This window comes from Crocuta crocuta, unplaced genomic scaffold (assembly GCF_008692635.1).
Source record: "Crocuta crocuta isolate KB4526 unplaced genomic scaffold, BGI_CrCroc_1.0 scaffold462, whole genome shotgun sequence".
NCBI lineage: Eukaryota > Metazoa > Chordata > Mammalia > Carnivora > Hyaenidae > Crocuta > Crocuta crocuta.
In genome coordinates this window covers 915516-924358 of record NW_027527437.1, presented here as the reverse complement: position 1 = coordinate 924358, position 8843 = coordinate 915516, and positions in this window count along the sequence as shown.

The following is an 8843-nucleotide window of genomic DNA, read 5'->3' as shown; positions in this document are numbered from 1 at the left end:
GGCAGACAACTTAGTTGGACAACTAAGTATGGCATTTCCTACGTTTCCACAAGACCAGAGGAATTGAATCAGGTTCCTTAGTTGATGATATTTCAGGCAGAAAGAGCAATGGATGTAAATGCTTGGCAATGGTGTGGCCAGCTATAATACTTTAATATTTTTGGAATGTAGGATGGCATAGAGATGAGGAACACAGAAGAGTGTGGCTAAACAAAAAAGCAGAAACTGGAGTGCCTGGTGGCTCAGTCGGTTAGTCATCCAGCTTTGGCTCAGGTCATGATCTCACGATTCATGGGTTCAAGTCCCACGTAGGTCTCTGCAGTGACAGTGAGGAGCCTACTTTGGACTCTCTCTGCCCCCCCACACTCGTGCATTCTCTTTCTCTCAAAAAATACTTTTTAAAAAAAGCAGAAGGTATGCTATGAAGGGTTTTATGTGCCAGACTAAGAAGTTTGGGAATTGTCTTGAACATAATGAGTGTCGATTAAGGGTTTAGGCAAGAAGATGGCTGATATAATTTTCAGCTCAGAAAGCTTTATTTCTCTGGCAAAATATAAAAGTGAATTGCAGTGTGGCAAGACTGGCACAAAAGGTGCCAATTAGGTGGCTGCTAGAAAGATGGAAGAAATGATAAAGCTCTTAACTATGGTAGTGGGAGTGTTTATGGAAATAAGTGGAATCAGTAGCGGTTAGCAATTATTGAGATATTACATTGAAGGAGAATTATTTAAGAGACTCTATTTTAGACTTAGGCATCTTGGTGATAGGAGACTGATTACTGAAGGAATACTGGAGGGTATCAGAAGTGCTCTATGGAGGTAAGATTGCTAAATCATTTTTGGGTGTGTACAATTTGAGATGTTTGTGTAACAGCTAGGTGGACACGTCCATCTGGATTAGGCCACCTCAGTAGCATGGCTCTGGAAGGGACCTTAACAATGTGTTCACATGGTCATATGTTTTTGTAAGATTTGCAAAAATAAGGTGTTTTAGCCACAATTTTTTAAGACTGTATCTCTTTCCATTCTGACTTCCCTCTACCACATTGTCCCTCTCAACAACGGTTGGGTGAGTTTTGGGGATCCAACTGAGAAATGATGATGATACAGTATTCTAGGATTGAAGATGAAGGTTGAGGATAAAGTATTTAGGATGTCCCTGCACAATTGAGTTATTACTAGCCAACCTGATTCAGAAAAGGCTTTCAAGAACACGGCTACTCCCCACATGACATAATAATGTGAAGAGGCAAGGCCAAGTCCCCCAAGGTGCCTTGTATAGAAAAATATGGGTCAAGGAAGGAGAAACAAAGTCTGAATGTATGGAATTGCAAGTTATTCTGTGGGAAATTCTCCTAATAATTCAGATATGTAAAACTTTCTGTGGATAATTTTGCTTTTACTAGTGCTTGGTTGGAAAGAAGTTCTCTTCTTTCACGATTGTATTTGATGATGGAATACAGAATTACAAATGTCTCATTTTTTGAAGGGAATGATGAGGTAAATTTCATCTGAATTCCTTTTTCAGACACAAATTTATAGCAATACTATGTAGAACAAGTTTATCTGTGTGAGAAGTCTCATGTATTTTGCATTCCATATAACAGTAATAAAAAATTACATCTGATGAACCATGTTAGACGAAAACCTAATTTATTTTTGCATTCTGTCTATACTATTACAAAATAGTGGAAATGGAGTTAATTATAGAATTGTGCCACATGATTAAGGACAGTGTGTTACTTTTTTGGTTTCTATAATGCTCTGGTATTTTTCAGCGTTTCAAAGATTATGATTTTTTGCTTTAAGTACGTATTCACTTTTTAAAACATAGTTTTGTATTCAGATTTCTGTATTCCTTTTCTTTAAGCTTCAGCCCCCACAGGATCTGAATCACTCCAGGAGTCAAGACATACATAGTGGTGGAGACTGGGGAGTGTGGATCCCCTCAGGAGAGTGTACTGAGGGAGAATGAGAACAAGAACAGAAACCTAAAATGGGGAAAGTAAGGAGCAGGCAGAGAAAAGAGGAGCCCAGGAAGGTGATCAAAAAGAAGGACTTGAAGGACGTGGTTAACAGTGTTCAATGCTGCAGCATGGGCATAATGAAGGTACTGAAAATTGGTCACTAGGTTTAATCTCAAACAGCCATGGCAGTTTCAGTGAAAAGCGAGGGCCAAATAGAAAAGCCCCACTTGTGCTAAGTTAAATAATGGATTTCGGATGGGTGAAGAAAAAGTGCAGACAAAATTTTCCTGACGCTTGGTTGTGAAGAGGATACCATATGGTAGAAATGGAGCAGGGGCTAAGTGCGAGACAGCTTTTTCCTTCAAAACTGGAAGATGTGGGAATTTGTAACTGCCCATGGAAGTTGAGAGGGAGGGGCTTTAGCTACCTCAGGAAGCGCATGCACCCCAGGACAGACACAGGCAAACCTTAGCTTTTACTTGTTACACTGAATACCTTTAACGTGAACGTAAGTCATGATCTTACTTCAGTCTTGCTGATTTTTTGAACAAGATATTTCTGTTGGTTTTAGCATTATTCTTCCATTCTTCCAAAGCCCAAAGAACCACTAAAAGGTGTCCTTCTGCACTATTTTTTTTTTTCCTGTCAGACGGTTCCCTCTACCTATGGGTTTTGTTTTGTTAATGTTTATTTGAGGGGGCGGGCAGAGAGAGGGAGACACAGAATCCAAAGTAGGCTCCAGGCTCTGAGCTGTCAGCACAGAATCTTGAGATCATGACCTGAGCTGCAGTCAGTCGCTTAATCAACTGAGCGTCCCAAGAGCCTCTCTACCTATGGCTCTCATATGCTGCTGCATGCTTTGCTTATGATTTGTCCAGCTCTCTACCCTGGGAACTGGCCACTGCATTTCAAACACACTGGGTCTCAATTTCTAAGTTTCAGCTGGCCTCATTTTAGCTAGTCTTGTCTATTTTACATATAGTGTTTTTATGTGTATTTTATTTTATATATGGTGTTACTAATTATCAACAATTTATATGCATGTATATTATCCTGCAATGATCATTTATGCCATAGTTCTTTTAATTGCATATTTTACACGAGGTAAAAATTACTTTTCTTTGTGAAAATACTTTATGAGCAACTGTACAAAACTGCTGTCTTTCCAGTTTATGGCACACTTTTTGAAGACTTAAAATTTTTTTGTGTTTTCTACACTGCTTACGTCAGGATTGTTAATTCAGAGAGAAATTCTTAAAACACAACTGATCAGATGACAGTTATGAAACATTTATGAATATACAATTATAGTTTTTCCACATGGACTTAAGTGTTCCTTCATGTTTCAGGGCTAATAATTTCATTTTACTTAACTACAGAATAAGAGAGTAAATGTATTTTGCTTATATTTTTGCTTTTTTCAAGGTTGTTGATTTCAAAAATAAATCTAAATTAACACTTCCTTTCATTTTCTTTTTTCTGAGTCTACTCCTATTTGAAACGGAGGTATTATGAAATATAATTTATAGGGACTTAAAAATAGCCAATTGAAGAAAGCAATTAATTTAAAAAGAAAGTTAAGTAGAAACAGTGTTCCTGTAGTGAATGTATGTGTGCGTTCACATATATAGATAACCTTAGATTTCTCAATGAAGCTCTAAATTTACATAAAATCACTAGCTAATGATATTTTTTACTCTCCATTGGCATCTACCACTTAATATAAAAACAACATTTGGGAAAATGGCTTTTTATCTGGTTTATAACAGGGTTCATGGTTTCAAGTTTCCAATCAATCTTTAACCTTCTAGAGTTAGGGTTTATTTACTCATTTTAAGACTGCTTTTAGCAAAAAGAAAATCCTATAAAAGAATCTATAGAATTGTTGGACAATAAGTAACACTAAAAGCGAACTTGTAATAGATCAATCATAATTTCAACATTTAAGTCTCCCTTGAAGTGCTCCTGGTTTTTAATATTGGATTTTGGTATGATCCCATGAAAGATTTATGTCCAGATATGAAACAAACACTGCTTGAATGATTAATTCTAAAATCTAGTTTTTCTACTAGGTAATAGGAATTCCCCCTGTGTTTTCGGTTTGTGAGAAGTAAGAAGAACTAGTCTTATGATTTTGAATTACTGATTACGTCTTTGTGGTAAACATGACATATTTGGAAAGTAGAACAAAGACAATAATTCAAAGGCATCATGCACAAAAATATTTACTTTTTAGAAGCATAAAGGAACACTTTAAAAATAAGACATTTTATTTAAAATCTGGGGGTGCTTGGTGGCTCTGTCGGTTATGAGCCCACCTTTGGCTCAGATCATGATCTCTTGATTTTGAGTTTGAGCCTCCCATCGGGCCCGGAGCCTGCTTCAGATTTTGTGTCTCCTGCTCTCTCTGTCTCTCCCCCACTCCCACTCTGTCTCTCTCTCTCTCTCTCAAAAATAAGTAACCATTAAAAAAATTAAAATCTATATGAAATAAATGCAATAATATTTAATATATCTACATTATAAAAACTTTGACTTTTTAAAATTAGTTTTAAAAAGAGCCAGATATTTATTATATTTAATTTCTGAGCCATGATTATTCACAAAATTAATGATCCAAATATTACAATTTATTTTCCTAAATGCACAAAAAGTTAAAAGTATTAGAACAAAAAATGCATCATATTTGTAAGAAACTAACTGCTTTAAAGTTCTTATCTGTAAAAATATAAGTCAACACAATGAGGTTTTATGTGAGATATCCCGGAATAGTTAATTACACAATCATTACTCAAGAAGAGATTGTGAATTGGACAAGACAGTTTTCTTTTCTCGGAAATATTCATAGCTGGTTTTAATCTAGATATAACACATAACACAAGGCATAAATATTTAATGACTAAACAGTAACCTGATTAAACTTTGTTGGTTTTTTTCTTCCTCTACGAGGCATTCAATCCTGCTTTTGCATCTTAAATAAAATAAGTAGAAAAAAATAATGTGGTTTCTTAAAGAAATGAGGTCATTTAAAAATGTTATTTTTCCCACCTGTGTTATTTTTTCTTAAATAGTTTATTGTCAAGTTGGTTTCCATATAACACCCAGTGCTCATCCCCACAAGTGCCCTCCTCCATGCCCATTGCCCCCCTTCCCCTCTCTCTCACCCCCATCAGCCCTCAGTTTGTTCTCAGCATTCAAGAGTCTCTCATGGTTTGTCTCCCTCCCACTCCCCAACTATTTTTCCCCTTCTTCTCCCACCGTGATCCTCGTTAAGTTCCTCCTAACCCACCTATATGTGCAAACATACGGTATCTGTCCTTGTCTGCCTAACTTATTTCGCTCAGCATAACACCCTCAAGGTCCATCCATGTTGCTACACATGGCCAGATTTCATTGTTTCTCATTGCCATGTAGTATTCCATCATATAGATAAGCCACATCTTCTTGATCCATTCATCTGTTGATGGACACTTAGTCTCTTTCCATGATTTGGCTATTGTTGAGAGTGCTGCTATGAACATTGGGATACATGTACCCTATGCATCAGCATTTCTGTATCCCTTGGGTAAATTCCCAGCAGTGCTATTGCTGGATCATAGGAGAGTTCTATTGTTAATTTTTTGAGGAACCTGCACACTGTTGGGGCTGCACCAGTTTACATTCCCACCAACAGTGTAGGAGGGTGCCCGTTTCTCCACATCCTCGCCGGGATCTAAAGTCTCCTGATTTGTTCATTTTAGCCACTCTGACTGGCATGAGGTGGTATCTCAGTGTTCCCACCTCTGTTATACTTGAAAGGACACCAGTGTCTGTTCATTTATTGTTAGACTGATTTACACATATACATTTTATATTCAAACACACACCATAAGAGGTAATTGTATAACACTACAAAAATTCTTCTAAATTGACAAAGCTAAAGTAAATAGTTGTCATTTGATATTCATTCCTGATGATTTCACATTAAAATAGAATGGCAAATCTGACAAAAAAATAAGAGGAACATAGATTGAGTGACTCTTTATTCATATAATAATTGATTACTGTTGTGACAACATCCCACCTTTTTCACATAGTTGTGGAAAGGTTTCACTTTAAATTAATTGGCATCAACATGAAATAAATTACTTGGCTGTTTGGTTGGGAAGCAAATCAGGCCCACATTAGATATAATTAAGGTGAAACTGTTATATATGAATTGTGTGGGTGAAGGCTAGAGATCAAATTTTTCCATGGGAAAGAAATGTGAGAAAGGCTAGTGATACTGAAACCAAATAGGCTGTTTTTATTTTTGAAGAGAATCTCCCCCATTTCCTCCTCCTCCTCCTCCTCCTCCTCTTCCTCCTCCTCCTTCTTTTTTCTTTACAATTCAGGGTTTGTTTGTTTGTTTGGCTTGGTTTTGTTTTAGTTTTTCAACAATGATTCCTATTGATTGCTTGTGTTAGGACATACATAATTGGGAAGATGAGGAGACCAGCATCCACTTAAAGAAAAACAAAGTCAATTCAATCTAAATTTCAAGTCCAAAGAAATAGAACTGAACTATTCTTGAAATTCCAAGAAAGAAATCTAACCTTTTCTCCAAAGTTACGAGTCAGAGTGCTACTATTGTTTAAAAGCTGAGATGATACCAAGTTTATAAAAAAGTATATCATAAAAAGAAACAATTTTTTTTCTCTGCCTTTATTACATCAAGAGTACTCTCATCAGGAATACTATAAACACACACACCTAGCTACTGCACCACGAAAAGTTAGGAAAACTCTAGAGAAAAGTAAAGCAATGAAGGTGAGTAGAGTGAATTCTATTTATAGATGAGCTAAAAAAAGAGGCTTGGGAAGATAAAGTTTGACACAAGCTCATGTTTGCAATGCCCTATAGATTTTAGATTTTTACAATATAGTATTAATTTTAAAAAATCTGTTGATTTTATTTTTAGGCTGAAATAGCTCCTTTCTAGGCAAATATAAGAAACCATATTTGCATAAGCTCATAGGATTAAGTAATTGTTATTGATGAATTCTTACTATTTGACATTCAAATAAATTCAAAAGGCTTTTGAATAAATTCATGGATTTAGATCCACATTGGGTTATCAAAGGAGATAGGGTTTTGGGGGGAATACATAATTTAATTTGTTTAGATCTGATTTAATGGAGGTCAAACATAATTGCTTCAAAATACATTGTGTAGGAACTGTCAGAAAATAGAAAACATTGTGCCTGAAAAAACTCAAATTTGAAGTTGCATCTATATCAATATCTTGTAATTTTATTACTGTTCTACTGCTCAGCTTAGTTTTTGAGAGAAGCACTTCATTTCTTAAAGCCAATGACATATTTTTAGAAAATGGCATTACACAATCATTGAATATTTAAATATTTTAAAAGGAATGTGAATGTTGTTACTCATTTTTTGGAAGTTAATCATTTTTATTTAAGAATTCCAGTCATAAAGTCACTCATCAATGGTAATTGATGAAATCAAATAACATATGGAGTGAAAGAGACATAATTAGAGTCACATGTGGAAGTTATACATCTGATATTTTACTGAAAATCCTCACTACCAAGTATTACAAAAACGTGATTTTTGGAATAAATTCCAAACATATGCAATTGTTCCTTTTTCTGTCCTATTAAATCAGAAAGCCTACAACTATAGCTTGGGATGGAGAATTAGTGGAGAAAGTAGGAGGAAAGCATGGCTTTTTAGGGCCTTTGGTTGGGACCTTATAGTGGTCATTCAGCTTCCAATTTTTCAACAAATTATTTTGACACCTAGTGTATTTTTGCTCCTTACCATTCATCTCCTACTTCTCTAGTAGGATAAGTTTGATTTGTGGGTTCCTATGCATTGTTAGAGAAAACCTGAGAGGCAGCCATTCAACATGAACTCTCACTCTGTGATAACAAGAAGAAAAGTTGCAAACTGAGTATAAAAAAGCAATTGAATATTCAGTGGAAGGAACAGTGCCTGGGTATTTGTGGATTAGTAGAGATTTAGATACCCTGGCCTCAGGGTATCTAACAGGGAAGGAGTCTACACTGCAGCTGCAGGATCAAGGGCCAATATGGCGCTGTGGGAGAGGCTATCTCTCCTAATGGCTCTGCCACTTAACAGCTGTGTGATTTGAGGAAATAACTGAGATCTCGTTGTTGTGTCTAGAAGGAAATATGTGATTTTAATTTCTAAGTTTCCTTCTAACTTTTAAAGTCTTTTTCATCTCTTGGAATAATCTCCCCCGACCCCGGAATAATTTTTAAATTTCTTATTTAAATAGAGAATAGATTAAGGTTGGAATTTTCAGAATAAACGGTGAAAAGTATGTAGCTATGTTCCACTAAGTGCACCTTTAAGGTGCACTGAATAAAATCAGTTTGTATTATGCTTTCCTTTAAAGAATTTGCAAATGTAAAGGGAATATTCCATTCTCATGTGCTTAAATGTTTACTTTTCATGACAAATAGAAGACCAGATTTTGCCTGTCAAATGAATACTTTGTGGAAACATGAAGTCAGTCATGCTATTTGTCCTCCATTTTTATTTTTTTAATTTTTTAATTTTTTTAAAAATGTTTTATTTATTTCTAGGAGAGAGAGAGAGAGACAGCGTGAGCCGGGGAGGGTCAGAGAGAGAGGGAGTCACAGACTGAAACAGACTGCAGGCTCCGAGCTGGCAGTCAGCACAGAGCCCGACGCGGGGCTCGAACCCACGAACTGCGAGATCATGACCTAAGCGAAAGTCGGACGCTTAACCGACTAAGCCACCCATGCGCCCCTGTCCTCCATTTTTAATGTTCAAATAATTTCCAAATTGAAGCTATTAACAAAAATAAATAAATCTTTGCAAAGAAAATGGGAACATAGATCTCTTG